Genomic DNA, 23,237 nt, shown 5'->3' with positions numbered 1-23,237 from the left:
TTTTGCATACATAGCCATTTTTTTTTCAGTTTGCTTGTGCAATTATTTAAATATTTCTTTGCAGAGGCTTTCAAAGGGTAATCTCAGGGGCATTTGGGGTCCCCTATAGCATTTTAAGGAGGGTGCCCAGCACCAACAACTTGGGGTCACTGCACAGCCCCAAACAAGGCAGACCTGACTTGATCTATTTTACTTACTGGCCTTCTGGGTAATATTTGGTCTGAATAAAGGGTTTGGCTGCCTTTGAAAACGAGTATTTAACTACATTTTGCTCCACTGTTGTATAAATAAGTGGAAAATGGAAAAACAAAGTTGCTGACACCTGTGGTAAGAGCACAGATCTCCTATATGCTTCAGAAATTAGTATAAACATGGGCATTGTTAGGCGGACCCAACATGGCCCGTCTTTGGCCTCAATAATTGAATTTAAGGCAGTTAACTGCGTGTTTGAAAAGAACAAAACTAAAGAACATCCATGGAATGTTAGAAATTGCCTGGAAGATTGAGCTCTCGAGGAGCAAAATTCTTTGGAACATGCAAGTCTCCAGCTCAACTTTCAAACAACACTTTGCCTTCATTACAGGCTTCCAGAAACAATTACATGAGCAAGTGAGGCTACCTAGCTCAGGAACACAAATTAAAAGAAAACAGATGTGCTTCTGTGATTTCAGGTCATTAAACACCTCTCAGAGAGGGAAGGTATAATCCACAACAGTGACATGGCACTCATGAACATTTGCATTAGAAGTAAAATAGCACCCAAACAAGGAAAATAGAAACATCGTTTCCAAAACTCTTTCAGTCCTAAAAATGTCAAATAGCTAGGAAGTCAATGATAAGCATACCCCAAATCTAGAAGCAACAACAAACTTAACAGAACATGAGAAAAACGGGAAAGAAGCCCACCTCATCAACATTAGGTCACCGTCCAAAAAGTTCCAAGCAATGTAATGAAACAAACAAAAGCCAGATACGTCCAGTAAACTCTTAGATTGAGATTCAAAATACGGTTGCTTATACATTACGTAATTCTTTGCTAAGAAAATCCAAATAAAGACTAAAAAGCTAATAAAACTAAATGTCTTTACATCAAAATCCATACCTTATAAACAAGGAGTACATCTTAGTTTTAAATGCCCACAAAAAACATTTACAAAATCAATTATATTATGCAGAAAAAAGACATCAATAAATTCCCCCAAAGTAGAATTTGTGTCCACATTCTCAAGCCACAATAAAAGATAACCACAATTGAATTAAAAGTATAAACAACTTACAACTTTAAAAAATTAGAAATTAATTTTTTAAAATCAGCTCTACTTTTGCAAATTTAACTCAGATAATTATTTCTTCTAATAACAAGAAGAAATAAGAAGCCTTATAACAAATATTTTAAGGTACTGAAGACTACATATTAAGCCATATGAAAATGCAGTCAAAATTGCAAACAGAAGCAAGTTCATACCGTGAAATATTTTCATTATTAAAGAAGAATAACAATAGGGCATATATGGACAAATCCATAAAACAAAGAAAGCAGAAGAAAGAAATCAATAAAGACAGATATTATTTAATTTGAACACAGGCACACAAAAACCAGTTGAACTGACAAGTTATCCCAAGAACAGATTCTTTGAAAAACCTCTAAAACAGATATTCTTCCAGGTCATCTAATAAAAAAGTGATAAAGTATGCATATACAAAATTAAGAATGACAGAAGTGATGTAATCATGGAAATACATTAAAATTCTAGTATAAAAATACTATAATCCTATGTGAATAAATGTTTAAATCTCATAAAAATCTATTATTTTCTAGGATAAATAATATCTAAAAACATTAGTGAGCACTCATTATGTGCAAGAACCAGTGCAAGGTAACTATATCTCTTAATCCTCACACCGGTCCTGTTAGGGCCCTCGGAGGCTTTCGTTTTAACCATTTAACAAATGAGGAAACTAAGAACTAGGGAAGTGACACAGTGTCCCCATCACATGGAAAATGAGAGGGCCAAAATCTTAAACTCAATTTGTCTGATTCCAGTGCCTGCACATTTAAACACTGAGCTATATTAGAAAAAGAAGCAAAAATTCTAAAGATGTAGAAAACCTAAAGAATCCAATAAATACAGAAGAAATAAGAGACGTTGCCAAAGACTTATCCCAGGCTAGTCACATAGGTGAGTTCTTTCAAGCTTTCCTGGACTAAATCATTCAAATAATGCATATATGGTACAGAACACAGAAAAAGAGGGAATGTTGCCTAATTTATTTTACAAAGTCAGCATAACTTTGACACTCAAATTCAACAAAAAAATAGATTTGGAAAATTCTAAATGAAATATTAGCCTAGCAAATCTTGTAGTATATTAAAACAACAATACACCATAATCAAGTAGAATTCAATCCAAAAATGTTTCAAAGTTACGAAACAGTTTATTGTATCAACAGATCAACAAAGAAACACAACATGGTATCTACAGATATCAAAAAAACATTTCATAAAATTCTAACTCCAATCCTGATTTTAAAGTCTTATGTAAACTAGGTATAAATACTTCATTTATTTAAAAAAATCTCAACTAAAAAATGATTTGCAACCATACTTAAAAGTAAACCAGAAACAAGACAAGATTTCTGTTATCAATAATACAATGTTTTAGAAGATCTAGCCAAAGGAAAAGAAATAGATGAGATAAAATGACAGACAAAAATTGCATTATATATAGATATGAATCACTCATTTTTTTTTTTTTTTTTTTTTTTTTGGAGACGGAGTTTTGCTCTTGTTGCCCAGGCTGGAGTCCAGTGGCACGATCTTGGCTCACTGCAACCTCCGCCTCCCGGGTTCAAGCGATTCTCCTGCCTCAGCCTCCAGAGTAGCTGGGATTACAGGCACCCGCCACCACGCCCAGCTAATTTTTTTGTATTTTTGGTAGAGACGGGGTTTCACCATGTTGGGCAGGCTGGTCTCAAACCCCTGACCTCAGGTGATCCACCCACCTCGGCCTCCCAACGTGCTGGGATTACAGGCATAAGCCACCATGCCCAGCCATGAATGACGCTTTACCTAGAAATTCCAAAACACTCAACTAGAAACTTGCAGAACAAATTAGAGAATTCAGTGAGATGAACAGTAACAATAAATTTATAGACACTTCCCTACATACCAATAACAACCAGTTACAAAATATAAAGAAAGTGGATCAAATTCACAATAGAAGCCACACTTAATTTCCTGAAATAAAAGTAACAAATTGTGAATCTATCAAATTTGACAACTTATGAATATATATGTATACATAAAGCTGCAAAATATCATGCAAAGCCTGTTTCAAAAAATATTAACTCTCTTTAAATTAACTGACAGCTTTATAAAGTTCCACACAATATCCATAAAGAATGTTTTTAACTTTACAATATCACTACAGTTCATCTGAAAGAACATACAAATAAGACTAATGGAGAAAATCTTGACAAATAAGAATTAAGGAAGACTATTGCTACTGAGTAATAACACATTTTAATAATACAACAAACTAAAATAAAGCAATGACAAACCAATGGATAATAGAAAACCAGAACAAGAACCCAAACTATAAAAGTATCTAGCATGTAGTAAATGTGGAAGTGGAACAATTAGTTATTTCTCACAATAATTAAGTTGATAAGTAAAGATTCAAATATAAAAGATGAAATCATGAAAGAACTAAAAAAAAAAATTAAAGTTCAGTTTGGGAAAGGGCTTTCTGAGCCAAAAGAAAAATGCAAGTGAAGAAATTGTAAGGAAAAATTAATGATAAATTTTTAGAACATAGTAATTTTTAAAATAAAAAATAATTTATGAACAAAATGGAATGGCAAATGAAAAAGTGGGGGATCCAGGTAACATATGACAGAAAAAGAGTTACTATTCTTGTTAAAAAAGGTCTTACAAAATCAAAATAAAAAATGAACACACCTATAGAGCAAAATGGGTAAACGATTTCCAGTTCAAAGTGGTAAACTGAATGAAGCTTGCCTACTCTGCATGGAGAAAAAAATTTCAAAAGACCTATTATTAATATTATCAGAGATATTAAAGAAGCAATTGCACTCATAAAACAAAATGCTATATAATATTTAGAATATAATTTAAAAATTAAAAATTAGAAATATGAAAGCAGAAATGAAAATAAGTTAAAACATGAAGATAGGGAAATCCTTCTTAGAAACAGAACATGAATAATAAAAGTTAAAAATCAAAGGAAAAATATGGAAATATTAGAAAACTAGTCAGGAGTTCCAACATACAAACAATAGTAATGCTAGGAAGAGAGGCTGGGCGTGGTGGTTCATGCCTGTAATCCCGGCACTTTGGGAGGCCAAGGTGGGTGAATCACTTGAGGTCAGGAGTTCAAGACCAGCCTGACCAATATGATGAAACCCCATCTCTACCATAAATACACATATTAGCCAGGCGTGGTGGCACACGCCTATAATCCTAGCTACTTGGGAGGCTGAGGCAGGAGAATTGCTTGAGCCTAGGAGGCAGAGGTTGCAGTGGGCCAAGATCGTACCACTACACTCCTGCCTGGGCAACAGATGAAACTCCATCAAAAAAAAAAAAAAAAAAAAAAAAGGGTTGGGGGGAGAAAATAAAAAGAAAAGAAAAGAAAGAAAAAAAAGAAGGAAATGCTAGGAAGAGAAAACAAGTATGAGGAAATGATCCAACCAGTTGTTCAAGACAAGTTTCTAGAACTGAAGGACAAGTGTCTTCAGGCTAAAAGAACCTGGAAAAATGGATAAACACAGATGTACATCAATACACAAACACATGACATTTTAAAACATTGGAAGACAACAAGAAAGTTCTACAAGTTCCAGAAAGGAAGAAAAAAAATTCACATAGAAGGCATGAGGAATCACAAAGACTTAAGACATCTCACCAATAACACTGAAAGCCACAAGATAATGATTTGTTCTTTCAAAATCTGAGCCAAAATTTAAGAAAAAAAAAAAGGTTTCTAACGTTGAATTCTATACTCAGCCAATCTTTCAATGTCAGTGTGGGCTAGATATTTTCCTTTTTAGATGTGAAAGAGCTCTAAAAATTTACCTTCCATTAAGCATCTCTACAGAAACTGCTAGAGGATGCACTCTAGCAAAACAAAGGAGTAAACCAAAAAGGATGATAACATGGAATCTACAAAAGTAGGCAATCTACAAAATCCAGCTAAAGAGAGAGGATCAAAGGAATCCTCAGAAGGAGAATGTGAAAGATATTCCAAGATGGTATCCAGAACCCTAAAGATCACCCAGTTCATAACAAAACCGGCCAGAAGGCTCTGGGAAGACATTTCTAGATAGTATAAAACACATTTTTTAAAAAATTAAAAATAATGTGTTTGAATATATTGACAGGCTAGGGATAAATCAGCTAGGCTCACAAAAAAACTAACCAATCAAAGAGAAAAAAAATACAAGATAATTACTAACTCCAAGAGAAAAAATAGTCGTGAAGGAAAGGTAAATTGTAGTGCTAACGCTCAGATTTCAGGAGTGCTTACACTCTCATAAAAAGGTGAACTCTGAATTTGGATCAAGCCCGAACTACGTACTAAATATATTGAGGATGGTGCACAGAAAGAAGGGAGGAGGGGCGGTGAGGCCAAGGAGTCAAATCCTCATCTTCTACAGTTGTAAAGTCACGATAATGCCTAAGCCTCAAAAAAGAAAAAGAAAATCAAGAAGTAGAAGAGAAAAACAATGTTACTTAGATATTCGGATGTAAATGTCAAGAGAATCAGTTAAAGGAGTTAAAAACTATTGCTTCCGTTAAGCAGAAAATTAGGGTGGAGTTGGAAGCCTGCTGCTCTACAACCATCTGACTCTTAAAACGATGCATATGCATGACTTTGACAAAAGTAAAAACTAAATGAAAAATGAAAAAAAAACCTGAACTGGCAATTCAGATACAGATAACCAAAAGAGACAGGGGGAAATGTCTTTTATCACAGGTAATAAAAGAACTGCCAACGAAAAGAACGAAATACGGTGTTTTGACAAATTGGCAAAGGTGAACAACCTTGATAATTCCCAGAGAAACAGGCACTTTTCAAACTAATTCTGAGAATGTAAGTTGATACAAGCTTTAAGAGGGCAATTTGGCCATAAAACGCTCACACCTTTTGACACGGAATGAACTGCAGAAAGTGAGCCAGACACGTATATGACGATGAATAAACAAAGATGTCCTTCCCGATTTGCGCAATTCAACTTCTAAATGGATCTAAATATTCAATAAAAGCAAACCAATTAATTACAATAGAGCCATTTGCTAGAACCCTATGTAACCATTAAAAAGCACAAGATAAGAAATTGCTTAATGGCTTGGGAAATGTTCAGGATATATAATTAGTGGAAATGGAAGACAAGATGGCAATGATAAACTCAATTAAGCACACACAGACACGTACACACCTAATTTATAGAAAAAAACAAAAGGCTGAGGCTGGCCACCAAAATGTTGGCAATGGTGATCTGTGAGTGGGGGAACTAGGGAGAGTCTTGCTCTTACACTTGTTCTTTTCAATATTTTTCAAGCTCTGTATAATAAACATATATTTATTTTTTAATGGGAAAAATATTTTTAAAAATTATGTGCAATAAATGTCAGTCATTAGCTTAGGTTATTTTATGGGGAAAACATACATGACCCCTGCTTATTGCACTCTCCATTACGGTAATGAGTTAATAGAATGCAATTAGCTACATAATTTTTAAAAGAGCCTTCGGGCAGGGATATGAAGGTTACCCTGGGCCCCATCTCAAGCTTGCATCTGGTCAGCTGCAAAGTAACATGACTCCCACCTCTTAGGTGGGACCAGAGATGAGGGACTTCTCTAGCCAGCCCTTCCCTCCACTCAGAGAAGCAGCTGTTAGAAATGACCCAGCCTCTGCTTGCTAATGTTCTTGGTGAGAAGCACATGCATTCCAGCCCCTCTCTGAGGCCATCGCAGGCACTCCAGCCTGTCACAAAGCCCATCTTTGATCGCCTATCATCTAGTCCGAGTTTGGCCCTTAGTCACAGGTACACAAGTATTTCCGAGTGTAACCAGGAAAAGCAGAGCTTACCCAGCAACGCACACGCTGAGCCCATCACGGTTGTCCTCTTGGAAGCCTGGCTCAGGCCACTGCACCTTCACAGGCTCTGGGCAGGACGACCTTCCGAGACAAGAGGGACAAGTCACACAACCTGCCCAATCACATGACTTATTGACAAGGCAGGGGGACCTGCCACATTCACTGAGAGGGTACTTTGGGAATGGCAAGTTGGGTCAGAGCCGGCTCCTGCCTCCGGATACTGGGAAGTCAATGCAAAATGGACAACTACGGAACTGCACATGGGGAGTGATGAATGGGGCACTTGAACAGGTCTGGAGAAGGGCTGGGGGTTTCGAGGAGATCTTGAGACTGACAGACATGATGGAGGTGTGAACTGAGGAATTACAAGTAAGGCTGGAGCAAGAGAGGAAAAGGAAAGGACACGGGGCCAATGGGATGGCATGGCTTGGTGCACCCTGGAGCCCACCGGGGGGTTTAAGTGGCGCCGGTTATGCATGCATGTCACCCACAGGATACAGCCAGAGACGAGGCAAGCAAGCAGAGGGCATCCAGTGGAGCCAGACAGGGAGGATGAGGCCCCACCAGGCAGGGGCAACTGGAAGGAAGTGTGGAGGAGAGACATTCAGGGTGTCGCGCTGATGGGACTTGGTGATGGATTGCTCCTGGAGGGTGCAGGGGAGGAAGAATATGCAGCAGACCTTGGTCTCAGGATTACTGAGGCCATTCATCGAGATAAAGGAACTTGGGGGAAGGGGGGTATACAGGTTTGGCCAAGTAGAGCAATGCATTGAGGTTTAGACCAGTCAAGTTATTGCTATTGTTATTATTACTATCATTGTCCTCAAACTCAGATATACACAGAATTGGACTGATTGTAGACTTTATTCTGACACCAGTCAACATGAGTCCATAAGTGGCTCTATTTTAGCATCTTCTTTAACTTTTTAAGGATTCAGTGCCCATGGATAAGCCCAGCCTCCAACCCAGAACTAGAAGAGTAACTACAACTTATATCCACCTGGGTCTTCTCCCTGTGCTGGGTCAATGTCCCATACAGCCAGGTGGGTCTGGGCTTCCTGCTGGCTCTTCTATCTGAAGCTCTGATAGCCACTGGCTACGACCTGATCCTGGATTCAGGAGCTGTGCTTTGCCTATTCACTGCCTTGCTCATATCAGTAGAGTTCCTTCCATACCAATCTTGGCCCAGGGACTGACTCAGCCAGGCTCTCCTTGCTGGGAAAGAAATGGGCTGGTATTAATAGCAGATGAGTACCCAACGGGGGCTGTCCCTGAGGTCTTGGACGCAGGAATTTGGAGGCAAGCGAGCGGGTACCAAAGGCAAGGCTCTAAGGTTGGGGGCAAGGCAGCTGAGAGCGGCCCCTGCGCCCACGCCAGGGAAAGAAGACGGCATTCTGTTGGCTGGGCCAGGAGCAAGGCTCTCAGCTCTGCAGCCCATATGTTCTGTGGATTTGGAAACATGCTGTTCGGGGTGACTGTCAGGAGCAGGAAAGGAGCTTTCCAGATGCTTTGCTGTGGGGCTTTATGAAAAATCACCAATTGGTCAACTTGGCCAGGAAAGTCTGGTAAGCTCTTTCATCCTGCTGAGCAAACAGTGAACATGTGCTGCAGTGCTCTCCGGACGGGGGCCTGCTCGTGAAAGGGGCCCTGACCCAAGCGCACAGATGGGAGACGAGGCAACCAGCCTCTGCAGACAGAGCCGCTGCCAGCTTCTGCTTCAATCCCCTACCTGTGTGTCCCGGGGGCAGTGAGCAGTACTGGAGGCAGGTGTGCGGACGTGAGATGCACCCCAGACTTGGCGCAGGCCTAGGCTGTCTGCATTCATCTGAGCCTCAGTTTCCTTCTCTGTAAGGAAGGCCAGTGACACCCCCCTGCGGCACTGGCAGGCTTCAGCAAGGTGGCCAGTGTGGCAGCACAGACTCCACCCGTGTCAGGGAAGCAGGGAGGGAGGGAGGGACAGCTCCCTGGGGGTCCCGCAGGGTTGGGCTGGGGAACTCGAAGGACCTCTGCCTCCTTTGTTTCCAGCTCACAAGGCTCATTTTTTTTTCTTTCTTCTTTTTTTAGAGATAGGACCTTGCTCTGTCAACCAGGCTGGAGTACAGTGGCACAAAGCCATACTAGAAGTCAGGGTAGAGGGGCATCCCGAGGGCCTCCTGAGTAGCTGGGACCACAGGTGTGCACCAACACACCCAGCTCATCTTTTTATTTTTTTGTAGGGACGGGGTCTTGCTATGTTACCCAGGTTGGTCTCTTGGCCTCAAGCTGTCCTCCCATATGGGTCTCCCAAAGCACTGGGATTATAGGCATGAGCCACCACACCTGGCCCTCACAAGTCTCTTTTCTTAAGGCTCAATTCCACTCCAGAAAACCAACTAGCAAGGCTTGATTTCCTGCTTACCCCAGCCCTTGTCACACACCCCACTCTGTCTCTTCTTCCTCACAATACAAATCCAAACCCAGGCCACACAGCCAGAGTCCCCGAGAAAGGATGGCAAGGAGGAAGCCTGGGAGGCGAAGCCAGGAGACCTTTATTGCAGCAGCGTGGGACCGCAGGGCCCCGGGTGGCCCTTGGCACCCAACTCCATGACTTTAGAGGGGTTGCTGCTGCCTTTGGGACCCCTCCCCTCCAATATGGCTTCTCCAACTCTGATGAGCACCCACCAGCTGAGTAAACAGCTGAGCCAAGGAACGTGACCCACAGTTCACCGGGGCATTAAATCTCTGGATTTGTGGCCTGCAGAGCAGTGGGGTTTTGCAGGGAGCAGGGGGTGGGGGGTGATGCAAAGGGAACGTATAGCACAGCTGCGTGCAACTGAGGGGGCCAGGGACCAGGGTCGCAGAGGAGGACAGGGGAACCCCGGGACACAGGGAGTCAGTTAAGCGGCCCTTTCTGAAGTCTGAACTCTGGCTGGGGTTCCCCAGAGAACCCCACGGGAGAGTCCATCAATAAATGAAGCCAGGAGCCCAGCAGCAATGGGGTGGGGGTGGGGCTGGGGGTGGGGGCGGGCAGCTGAAGGAAGGGAGGCCACAGGAGGGACACATGTGCCCAGGATGGCCTTTGTCCCCTCTGAGTGGCTGCCAGCAAGCCCGGCTGGCAGGGGGCTGGCCGGGGTCACCAGCTGCTGCTGATGCCAGAAACATCTGTCAGGGATGGGGTTCAGCCCCTGCTGCAGGAGCAGGGCTGTCTTATTCTTTTTACCCCCCGAGACGGAGTCTCGCTCTTGTTGCCTGGGCTGGGGTACAATGGCGTGATCTCAGCTCACTGCAACCTCCAGCTCCTGGGTTCAAACGATTCTCCTGCCTCAGCCTCCTGAGTAGCTGGGATTACAGGCGCGTGCCACCACGCCCAGCTAATTTTTTGTATTTTTAGTAGAGATGGGGTTTCACCATGTTGGTCAGGCTGGTCTCGAACTCCTGACTTTGTCATCCACCTGCCTCGGCCTCCCAAACTGCTGGGATTACAGGCATGAGCCACCCCGCCTGGCCCAGGGCTTTTACTTTGTCATGTTGAAAAAACACGTGCTGGTAGAAGCCTCAGATCCAAGGACAAAGAAAATATCACCAAATAGCCCCAAAATTACAATGAGGATCAGGAGCCTGGAAGGACGGGGTAGAGGTGTGTGGGGATCAGAATGGAAACATCTTTCCTCTCTGTAGCGGACCATGTGGTGAGGGCAAGGGACTAGCGCCATCCTCCCTCTTCCCATTTCACAGATGGGAAACAACCTGAGCTGGGCTGTCATTGGCTCCGTCTAAAGGCTCCAATGAAGGCAGGGAGGAAATGTCTCTCTTCAAGAAGGTCATCAGAGGACACTGAGGTCCCCTTCAGGCTGGAGAAGCAGGTGGAGAGAACACGTGTATGCCACAAGGCCAGCGTGGCTCACCCCACATGGAGGAGAGTGACTCCTTCCACGTGCGGGGGCTGCGGGGCCTTTGGGGTTTCAGGAAATGCCTTCCTTTGTGCAGAGGCAGATGCTCACCTCCGACCGGGAGTGAACCCCTGAGTTCTCCCAGCGCGGTCTCCGGCTGAAGGACCATGTATGTGCTCCATGGGGGCAGGGCCGCACACATGTGCTCGTCATCAGTGCATACCATGGCACACACCAAGAGTTTTACAGAATAAACAAACGCAATGCACTTCCCTTTTACAGCTGAGGGGCACGAAACTTAGATGGTTCCGGGAACCTAACCAAGAACAGAGACCAGTATCTTCCCGGCAGAGAAAAGACAAAAGAAATCAAAAGAGAATAAGACATCTCGAATCCTCCTGTCCCAGGGGTCAGTCCAGATCTAGTGTCCACCCACTGAGGACAGCAGGGGCATAGGAACAGCCAGTTGTGAGGACACCAGCACTGAGAACCTGGCATCCGGGCACCCTAACCCTTTGTTTTCTGCCATTTCCCCAGCCCACTGCATCTGTGATCCTTGGTCACTGCTCTGCGTGGCAAGTGCCCGAACACCTGCAGAGAGCACTGAACATTGAGTCAGAGCTGCCTGGGCCCTGATCGTGGATGGGATGGGCCCCGGGTCTCAGTTTCCTTGTTTGCACAATGAGGAACTGACATCACCCACCCGGGACATTCCCCAGATGAAAGGGGAACTGCTGCCTCTGCCTGGCACACAATAGGCATGATATAATTTTCCTTTCATTCTCCCCAGTGTCAGGGTCCACCCAGTGCCTGCTCCCTGGGAGAAAGGTCAGCCTCCAGCCACTCCACCCTCTGAGCGGGACTGCACGATCGCTGGCCCTGGCCCTGAGTTCCCTCTCCTCCCAACCTGGGCCAAAGCTCCCATCCCACCTAGTGCCTGCACACTTGTCCCGTCCATTTCAGGATCAAATCAAGCTCCCTTCTGGCTTTGGGAGAGGTGGAGCCTTCAGCCAAAGGCTCAAAAGAAGAGCTAAAGAGGATGGCCAAGTTCACTCAAGTTTCGTCAGAGAAGCAAAACCAGACCTCAGAATTCTGTCTCACAAACCATCAGCCTAGGTTTATTTTCAATCTTCCCTTCCCTTCTTTGAGAGGAGGCCCCCGCGACCCCCACAAGCCAGACTCAGCTCTGGCCAGTGGCCACAGGGTTTCAGATTTCGAAAGGGGCCTTTTGCAAAACGTTCAGTTTCAAGCCCTAGTTCGATTGCCCACATCCTGTCCAAGCTTCCTAGGGGAGTGAGATTTATTTAAGAGAGGAATAAAATCCCCATGTCCATGCCATTGAGTGAAAACATGCTCCGTCCCAGGCAATTTCAAGGATTAAGGTTACATATCTCTTAATGAGTCGCAGGTGGAAGGCAAAGTGGAGTTGGCTGGAGAAGGAGGTGATATTCCGCCATGCCAGTGAACCCAGTTCTCCGCCAGGGATATAATTTGTGCCCCAGTATGACGGTACAACTATCCTTTTGTGCATCCACTCATTCCTTCATTCAACTGACGTTCTTAATGATCGGCCCCTCTGCACTGGGTTCTGTACTGGACAGTGGGGGAGTCTGAGATGACCAGGACAGAGCACCTATACTCAGGGAGCCGAAGGTCTGGTTGTGGAAGCAGACACCTAAACAAATCATGACCCAGCAACAAATGTTATGAATGAAGGTCAAGTTCATGACCATGCAACAGTTCAGAGTGTGGGGCAACATAGCCCACCACAGGGAGAGAAGCAAGAGCAGTCTTGCATCCATGGAGCAGTGGGAGGGTGGCCACAGAGAGGGGGTCGGGGCAAAGGCACAGAGACGCACACGCCCGGAGACCCGGGGAGGCTCTGCCAGGCAGCACACAAGGGCAGGGGGCATGTAGTGGGAGGCATGGCAGGAGGCCAAGGAGCTGGGGCTCCATCCTGGGGCCTATGGGAGCCACGAGCGGGCTTTCAGGAGCAGGGACTCTGGGACATGCATTCTAGAAAGGCTGCTCTAACTCCACCTCCCAGGAAGAGAACAGAGGGGAGGTGGGAGCAGAAAGACCAGCCCAAGATGAGGGACGCCTGGGTGGCATGGTGGTGCAGATGAGAAGAGGGACCTGCGGGCTCACTGGGGGTTCTACAGAGGAGGGATGGGTGCCTGGGTGGAGACTGAACAACAAAGGCAGAAGGAGGAGGCAGCAGGGATGGTGCTCGGAACAGCGCATGCCCAGTGGCCCAGCTGCCTGCAGGATATCACTGTTTCTCAGGCAACCACTTTAAGAAACTCAGAACTGCAGCGGAGGAAAAAGAAAAGGTCAACTCATATTCCAGTCTACCTTTAGTTTGTCATTTGGCAAAATATCTGAGAGAAATACTTGGAAGTTGACAGGGAAGACTAAACCCTGGCACTCAGCAGGGACTTTGTTAACAGGTGAGGGGCTTGAGCAAAGGGCAGGGTTCGACGGCTGACAACCGCCCAGGTCATTATCAAGCAGAACTCAAGTAACAGCCAAGCATAAACCCCCAGGTCCAGTCATTCCTCTTTCCTCCTAGATGTCCAAACACCCCACGGACCTGAGCCCAGGGAGCCAAAGCCACTGGCCATCTCTGACCATGGCTAGAGTCCTGTCCTTCTCTCAGGCTCTCCTCAAAGCCAAGGCGAGAAGCAAGGGGAACATCAGGACCAACCCAGCTGGCCGAGCAAATGACGGTCCCCAGAGCCATGGCTTCATAGCACTTATCACAAGTGTAATTAAATTCTTTTGCCAGAAACATTTGCTTAGAATCTCTTATCCAAGACTTGGAACTCTATAAGGGCAGAGGTGGTATCTGTCTTACTTCTTGTAAGATAGATTACTTACTTCTACCACCCAGCCTGTGGCACACAGAAAGGGCCCAACACCTTTTGTGTAAATGAATGACTGGATGAACACCTAATTCACCTAACATTTCCTGATGTCTAGACCTTCTGTGGATTATAATGATAAAAATGATTAAATTATAAAAAGAACACCTGCCTCAAGAAGCTCATAGCCCTTTGGGATAAATTGGCAGCTCATAGCAGACAATGTGATGTGGGTTCTGGCATGGGTATGGAGGAGTGAGGAAGGGCAGATGTGAACAGAGGACTGTGGGAAGGAAGCTAGGGGAGAGGGCGGGGGGCTGTGAAGGTAGGAGAGGGGCTGACATTTGTGTCAGGCCCAGCACAGGCTGAGTAACCAGTGGGAGGGATGGGAAAACTAAATTAATTGCAAGTTGCTGAATGTTGAAAGGTCGTTTTTCCTCATTATTCAAGGAATTCAGTGGACAGGGGGGCAGTGACAACCTAACTCCTCTGAAAGACCAGCTTTCAGGCACCAAGTGAATCTCAGAGTCTAGCCCGAAGCCTTCCATGCTGCCACTGCCGCCCAACCCCAGCATTCAGAGGTCACCCTGCCACCAACACAGCCTAAGCTCCTCTTACAAGGGGCTGAAGCTTGCCTAGATGGAAAACGGCTGACCTGGAAGAGTCAGAATAGGGGTCCCCAATGCCCCGAATTAAGAAGGGGGAGTCTACCTGATGTGCTCTGAAGTAGGAAGCCCAAATCAAGTCCTCATGAAGGAGAGGGCAGTATTCACACCAGATGACCAAGAACCAATCGCCAAGTTCAAAGGAAGGACGTGAGAACAGCAGTGAGAGATGAAATCCAGGGTCAGGAGCCAGCCAAGACAAGAGAAGACAAGAAATGGTCAGTGTGAGGCATACAGTGGGCCCTGAATACCTATATGTTGAATGAAGGAAGGGAGGGAAGGGTAGAGAGATGAAGGGTGGGTCTCGTGTATGTGTCCTACGTAGAGCGTGGATATTGCCAACTCATTTTTCTGGTTGACTGTTCCCTGGTAGAAGGGCATGCCATGCCATCTTGAAGTTCTGGACTGACCCAGAATACCATCCAGACTGGCATTCTTCCTAGAACTCAGTTGAACTCTCCAATCTTCTGGAAGAGGGGAATTTGAGTATCACATCCATTTGAGAGCTTTTAAATTAATGCATTTTAAATCATCAAATATAGCTACATTGGGTGGGGATGAAGAAAATTGGCATGTAACGTTTCTGAAACATCTGCTTCCTCCCAGGTACCACGCTATGTATGTAACATGTATTAAATAATCTCCTGTAAAGCAGCACATCCACCCAGGCGGAGATTGTTATTCTCATCTACCAGATAAAGGTTAAGGGGTACTTCAACCCAATGTCCCACAACTACAGCAAGGAGGAATGTGGTTTGCTTGGAAAGGCATGGAGTGGGCCCACTTGCTGAAGGCATAAAAACAAGACCGAGTTATTTCTGATCTCCTGTCTTGGCAGAGGCAAGGGCAGCTTTCGGGAAGACCTAGGGCTTCCATTCTACCATGCCAAGCCAGCATTGCCCAAGGATGGGCCAACGTCCAGGGCAGTTTGAACTGCCAGTATCCTGTCTCACTATCTGGCACTGAACACAGGAAGCTGGACTCAAGGCAGAATCTGCACTTGCGTAGGAGGATGCCACAAACCATCTGACACACAGCACACCTCCCCAAAGAACAGCTCCCAGGCCATTCTCAGACGGCCCATCCTGGTTCCAAAAAAGCACATGTATTTTTAGCTATTGTTCATTCATTCAGCAACAATTTACTGTGCTCTTCCGAGGCTCAGAGCTGGGCAGGCACCAGGGATAGAGAGAATAATTTGACCCAGTTCCTGGCCCCTGCGGCACATCAGTTTAGTGATCACATGTAAACAAATGCCCACGATAGTGTAGGGTGGGTGCTCTGATTATTTATGCTGTGGTGTGAAGCTGGGGCATGACTATTCTCTGTGGAACAGTCAGGGAAAGAGTCCCAGTGTGAGTTCATTCACTCACTGCCTTACACTTCAATAAGTGACTAATTCACTAATTTATTGACTCATTCACTTATTCACTTACTCATTCCCAGAGCTACTTTATTCCTTGATTACATACTCATTCACTGACTCATTTGCTCACTCACTAATTCACTGTTCTATTCATTAGCTATAAAATATCCATCATTTATCCATCCTTTTGTCTATCTATTCACTCATAATTTGTTTCATTCACTGACTTATCTACCCAGTTAATTTATTCAATTGTTTCCTCTTTCTTTGATTTATTCATTTGTAAACTCACTCATTCATAGATTAATTCATTCATTTGGTTCTTCACTGAGTCATTAACTCATTGATTGATTCATACACTGACTCATCTATTCATTTATTTCCTTATTACTAATTGACTTTCATTTATCCGTTAATTCATAAATTCATTCAGGAATTCATGGACCCATTGATTCACTCATCCATTTACATGTTCGTCTTTCATTTCTTGACTCCTTGACCTATTAGTCTTCCATTCATTTGCTCATTGACTTAGTCTTTCATCATCCACTCATTCACTTTGTGACATTTCTACTGACACGTGAACTCACCCACTCATTAACTCACCATGCATTTATCCACTTATCACTGACTCAGTCACTCATGGACCTATCATTGATCCATTCACTCATTCATGTACTCCTTCCCATTTTTATTACTTCATTTATTCATTCCTGTGTTTACTCAAAGACTCATTTGTTCATGTACTGCTTCACTCCTCCATTCTTTTATTCACCATGTATTCACCTACTCATTCAACAGATGCTTATTGTGTGTGCTCTCCAGGTAAGGCACAAGGGGCAGAGCAGTGAAGGAGAGGAGTGTGGTCCCCAGCTTTGCGGAGCTACAGACTAGTGAGTCTGTCACTGGCTCAGGAGTCATCTCTTCCACAACTCACCTGACACTAAGATTGAGTTGAAGGCATACCTTCTGTGCTTCTGGAAAGCCCATCTGCCTGGCCTATCTTATCAAATTGCGGCATGTATAAGTGGGTCTCCCTCTAACCTCACAGAGAGCCCATCTACCTTCCCTATTCTATTGAATTGTTGCATTTATAAGTGGGTCTCCATCTAATCTCACAGAGCTACTTAATGAGTGGAACTAAATTCATATATAAATGCCACTCCTGACATGGGGTCTGACAAGAATTAGCATCAATACTTGTTGAGCTGAAATTAATACCTTAATATTAGTTATTTTAGTACTCTCTCCGATATCACCTGCCAGAAAATTTTAAAATATGGGGTATAGGGGTTTCCTAACACCACCTCCAAATACATCGGTTCACTAGAATTTGTAACTGAGATAGTGAAGAAAACTCAATGTAAGTAGCATGCAAAAATGTCTAAAATATATCCGTAGTATATGCAGAATGGTACTATGTACTATTAAAATAAAGATATAAAAGATGAAGGTTTCGTTTCATTAAAGTCCATGGTGCAGAACTGAAATACTTATAATCTTTGTTTCAAAACACATTTTAACCACTGGTTCATGATTTGCCCTCTTCTAATTTACTTTTTTATATACTTATTTCCTTAATCATAATAATCAACTCCATGAACCCAACAAAATACAAAAACAAGAACACTGAATGTTTTAACACCGGTTTCTGACCTCATTATACACAGAGCAAACAGACTGACTCTTTTCTGTTAAATGGATTTCAGAGAAGCAGAATTGTGTTGATCATAATTCTTGCTTCATGAAATGTTATCATTTGAATATTCTTGTCCATTCTAATGTTTTTGTTGTTCATTAATTTACTTAATTATTAATTGTTACTCATTTTCAAATATAAAGTCAACAACAAAGAATCTACTCCCAAGAAAGAGGGGAGAAATTGACTATCATTTAAGTCTTTCCATGACCTCCTCAAACAGTGGTAAAATAGTTAATCCAAGTTAAACAAATCCTTGTTTCATGGTATAATCTCCCAATTGGTCATGAGTGGCCATTGTAATTTTACTAGCATAAACGCTTTGTACTTGTTTAACTATTTATTATTTTTAATAAAATAATAAAACTCAAGAGAACCACAACTAACCCAAGAACGAGATCTTTGACTAAGGCTCGAAACAGCCTATAATCTCCTTAATCTAAGAGGTAGCAAACCAAACCTCTTTTTAAATGGATCTCGTTTTGCAAAATGACACTTGGTAGGATTCATTCTTATCATTGGTTCAGGCATGGTCTTCTTGGATTTTATGATTGCATAAAGTCATTTCTTCTTTTTAAATAATAAATAATCATCATCTCTAACAAAAGCCTAAACCAAGAATAAAAACTTAATCTGACTTGCCCTGTTCTACACTCTCCTTGGCCACATGGGTAACAGTCAAGATCTTCATCCTTTAAATAATTATTAAAACAGCCAAGTTACCTCTGTTTTGTGGGCTTACAAAGCAGAGGTAGAAAATAATGAAATACCCTTATCATTGGTTCATACTTGGCACCCATTTATTTAGCTATACACGTATTTGTTTGTTTAATTTTAATTTTTTTTGTCTTAATGAATCAAACATCTGGGAACCCACAGCAAACTAGGAGCAGAACATTGACTATTAAATACTTCTATCTAGATGCTTCTTACCCAAAGTGGTGACAAATTTAATCTGTTTTCTTTTTCTTGATGGACCAAGGTATTTCAGAACTGAATTAATTATATTCCTTGCTTTACAACATGCCTTCAGAATTGGTCCATGTCTTAACCTCCTTTTCTTTACTCATGAATATACTTGTGTGTTGATCCACAGAAGTGGATCTGCTAATTGTATAAAATCAGTATCTGTGAACCCTCTCAAGCTCCGGAACTAGATTCTCAAACTTGCCTGACATTATTCCCACAAAGGTTTACATATTAATTCTTCTTTTTGCAGTGGACCTCAGTTGTTCAAAAATGATTGATCATAATTTTTATTCAGATGCATTCCGTTCACATCATCGGTCCACACATGGCCCCTCTACATTTAATTTGAAACATTTTTAGATATCAAATGAACAAGCTTGAACCACCATCCTACTCAACAACTAGAATACTGACTCCATAAATGAGTAACAGCCTTTATCAAGAGAAGAGTCTATAAATAATCAGTGAGACAAACATATAATGTGACATTTAACTATTGAAAATGAATGGAAAAGCTAAGTTTTTTTTCCTTATACTTCACTTGTGCTAAATTGGATTAGTTTCGGTCCATAACACATTCTCATCATAGGCCTATGCATGACCTTTTAAAATTTAATTATCTTTTTAAATGACAGTAGAAATCATGAACTAACAACCCAACCCAAGAACTTTATTACTTACATTGCATGACATTCTCCTTACTCCGAGGGATAAGGTAAAGTTCCTCATCATGGAAGAATAATTTAATCAGCTCTGGTCTATCCATCCTGTAGAGGATATTACCAAATGAAAGAGGATATTACCAAATGAAAAGACCTAGATTTAGGTTTCGATTTAGTGAACATGAAGTAACCATCATAGAAATTGATCACAAACAATGATTTATGCCACATTCTTATCTCTGGTTTGTGCATGGAGCGCCATCTTATTAATTAACATATTATCCATTTTAACAATATCAGGAATACCCTTAAATGAACCACCTAACATAAAAACTATGAGAGTTACATACATCTGACTCCATATTCCATACCCACAGAGCTAAAATTGTAGAGCTCCTCTTTTAAAAAGGACTTCTGTTGTGCAAAACAGTAGTCATCATGAAACTTGATTTATAATACAATCTTACCATTGGTCCTTATGTAGCCTTCACTGATTATGTGTTATTATTATCATACACTACATACCCTAAATGGACCATCCAACAATGACAAGAACTTGGATCATTACTCACACTGACCCATGAATGTCTTCATCATTACAGAATCATTGTAATGATGAGTGTGTTCATTCTATGGAATTGAAAGCAGATGGTGAAAAAAAGGAAAAATAAATATGTATTATTTTATACCTTTAAAAACTTATACACAAAATATGCAGGAATATCCCTTATAAAAAGGGAGTGAAAATATCAAAAACTGATCCATGTTTCCCTCCTTGATTTGCTTAGCTATTTGTAATTAGATATTGGTAAATTTGTGAAATTATTTATTTGCTTCTCTTAACAAAACAAACTTGAACTCACCATTCTCCCAGAGCAAAAACGTTGACTATTACTATTCTTTGTGTATATGATCCTTACTAAAAGAAGGAACATTCCTGATTTATTAATTTATTCATAAAATTCAGTGTTTCGGCATATTAAAAATATATAATTCCACAGATGTTCTGATTGGACTCATTCTAATTTTTGGTATGTAACACACTCTCATCCCTATTCTTTTTTAATTCTGTATATAGATGTAGTCATTTATGCATTATTTTATAATACAATGAATACCTCGGAGTAAACACCCCACCCAAGAACAAGAACTTTGCACATTATATTTATGGGCCTATAGCCTTCTTTCCCAGAGACTTACCAGCCAAGGTCTTCACCAATGATAATCCATTCTGGAGGGCAGAAAGCAAATGGTAAAAAGAATGAAACATCTTAAATTTTGACTGTGCTCTAATATTCTAATAAATGAAAGGTGAGCAAGTTTAGATTAATTTTTATAATTGGGTCATGCTCTTTTTACAATTAGCCAGAAAGTTCCTCTTTTTTGTCACATTAATTCAATTATTAATTTTGCATTTGAAATAGATGCCTTTGCAATTGCAACAAAAGCAAAAATTGACATGTGGAATCTAATTAAACTAATGAGTTTCTGCACAGCAAAAGAAACTATCATCAGAGTGAACAGACAACCTACAGAATGGGAGAAAAAATTTGCAATCTATCCATCTGACAAAGTTCTAATATCCAGAATCTACAAGGAACTTAAGCAAATTGACAAGAAAAAAACAAACAGCCCCATTAAAAAGTGGGCAAAGAACATGAACAGACACTTTGCAAAAGAAGACATACATGCAGCCAACAAACAAGAAAAAAAGCTCAACATCACTGATCATCAGAGAAATACAAATCAAAACCACAGTGAGATACTACCTCATACCAGTCAGAATGGCAATTATTAAAAAGTCAAGAAAAAACAGACGCCAACAAAGTTAAAGAGAAATAAGAAAGCTTTTACACTGTTTGTTCAACCATTGTGGAAGACAGTGTGGTGATTCCTTAAAGATTTAGAAGCAGAAATACCATTTGACCCAGCAATTCCATTACTGGGTATATACCCAAAGGAATAGAAATCATTCCATTATAAAGATACATGCACATGTATGTTCATTGCAGCACTATTTGCAACAGCAAATACATGAAATCAACCCAAATGGCCATCAATGATAGACTGGATAAGGAAAATGTGATACATATACACTATGGAATACTATGCAGCCATTAAAGGGCATGTGCTTTGCAGGGACATGGATGAAGCTGGAAGCCATTATCCTCAGCAAACTAATGCAGGAACAGAAAACCAAACACTGCATATTCTCACTTATAAGTGGGAGCGGAACAATGAGAACACATGGACACAAGAGAGGAACAACACACCTTGGCACCTGTCAGGGAAGGGTGGGGAGAGCATCAGGAAAAATTGCTAATGCATGCCGGGCTTAATACCTAGGTGATGGGTTGATAGGTGCAGCAAACCACAGTGACACATGTTTACCCAAGTAACAAACATCCACATCCTGCACTTGTACCCCAGAACTTAAATAAATTAAATGGATGCCTTTGAATCCAACACCTGAATCAAGAATGAGAGTTCTCTGCAAAACATGCCAACTTCAATGCCTCCACCCATGCACTCAACAACCTAAATCTTTGGACCTCCCATATGCATAATTAGATTCATCTAAATACTTGTTTCAGAGCAATTTCATACCAATGAACAGTGCTTGATACCACTTCATTCATTCATTCACAAACCAATTTGGCCAACTATTCATTCTTTGTAAAGAAACAGAACAATATGTAAACTCTCAGAAACCCAGAACGTGTCTGATAATGTGCATCTATGTATAGCCTCCTTATGCAAACACTTGTAAGAGCCAAAATATTTGCTTTAAGAAGAACACAATCTCTGGACCCAGTCACATCACAACCATTATTTCCAGACATGTTTGCTACTGGCCCTTGCTTTATCCTTTTTAGCTAATTGATTATTATTATTAACATGCATTTGTTCATTATTAAGATAAAATCAGTATCCTTACACATGATCTAGACTATAGCATGGATCATCGTAGCACATGCATAGTTGATCATGATCAAAGTAATAACAGATGATGTCACTTTGTAATGGAATTTAGTGAGCACAATAGCTCTTGTTGTAGAACAAATTCTTGTCACTGGCCCTCTTTAAAATTAGTTTTTTATTTATATAAACAACATCCCTATTTAGGGATAAGACAAACAACCAGGAAACCAAAGACAACTCAACATAAACATGGACAACTCATATATTTGTCTACATGTTTCTCATTGTGAGAGATTAAAAATCTGACACAATTCCCACTTCCTGAGCAATAGATCAGTACTGTGACTTGCTTTATTACACATGTTATATTTGGTCCAGATGTGGCCATGTTTTTATTCACTTATTTCTTTTACTTGAGTTCTTCATGCATTAATTTACTTGTAATAATATAATCATTATCCATGAGTTACAAAAACATAAGAATAGGGTATAGGATAATTGATTTTGGGTTTTTTGTTTTTTGTTTTTTTGAGACAGGGTCTGACTCTGTTGCCCAGGCTGGAGTTCAGTGGTGAAATCTCGGCTCACTGCAACCTCCACCTCTTGGGTTTAAGTGATTTTCCTGCCTCAGCCTCCCAAGTAGGTAGGATTATAGGCACTCGCCACCACACCCAGCTAATTTTTATATTTTTAGTAGAGATGGGGTTTCACCATGTTGGTCAAGCTGGTCTCGAACTCCTAACCTTGTGATCCGCCCACCTCGGCCTCCCAAAATGCTGGGATTACAGGTGTGAGCCACCGCGCCCAGCCAATAACTGAATATTTTTAACTACTGTCTACAGGATCATTTCCAACTGAGCAATAGGCTAGATTTCTTTTATACTGGAGCTTAAACTTCCTGACTTCTATTACTCATCATCCTTGACTCATACCCACGAGTCATCATCTCTGGACCAGGCCACAGACCATCAATCTTTTTCTTCATTTATACTTTGTCTATTTCATTTATTTATTAATTTACTACTTTATAATAAGGAAATAGACATGAATCAGAAAAAAATACAACAAGAGCTGTGATAACCCTGTTGTCTATCTG

General features: G+C 41.8%; 1 protein-coding gene and 2 non-coding genes across 19 annotated transcripts in view; all 3 read right to left on the bottom strand.

Moving 5' to 3' along the window:
- Positions 1-2,416: 2,416 nt before the first annotated feature.
- LOC102123842 (uncharacterized) overlaps positions 2,417-23,237 on the bottom strand; it is a 124,792-nt gene continuing 103,971 nt past the window's right edge. For 16 of the 17 annotated variants that reach the window (XR_012416130.1, XR_012416123.1, XR_012416127.1 and 13 more), the window contains 3 exons: positions 14,570-20,450; positions 7,117-7,206; positions 2,417-6,271 (listed from right to left, as the gene is read on the bottom strand). The gene's annotated coding sequence lies outside the window, so the exon portion shown is untranslated. Of the gene's footprint in view, positions 6,272-7,116; positions 7,207-14,569; positions 20,451-23,237 lie in introns of those variants that run through there. The other variant, XM_073998234.1, reaches the window with a different exon arrangement.
- LOC123574975 (small nucleolar RNA SNORD113/SNORD114 family) lies at positions 18,807-18,879 on the bottom strand. Its single transcript, XR_006700148.1, has one exon. It is a non-coding gene; the product is annotated as a small nucleolar RNA SNORD113/SNORD114 family (small nucleolar RNA).
- Positions 23,024-23,097, bottom strand: LOC123574974 (small nucleolar RNA SNORD113/SNORD114 family). The gene has a single exon (XR_006700147.1). It is a non-coding gene; the product is annotated as a small nucleolar RNA SNORD113/SNORD114 family (small nucleolar RNA).

Source organism: Macaca fascicularis, chromosome 7 (genome assembly GCF_037993035.2).
Source record: "Macaca fascicularis isolate 582-1 chromosome 7, T2T-MFA8v1.1".
In the NCBI taxonomy this organism is placed as follows: Eukaryota; Metazoa; Chordata; class Mammalia; order Primates; family Cercopithecidae; genus Macaca; species Macaca fascicularis.
This window is presented reverse-complemented; position numbering and strand designations above follow the sequence as displayed.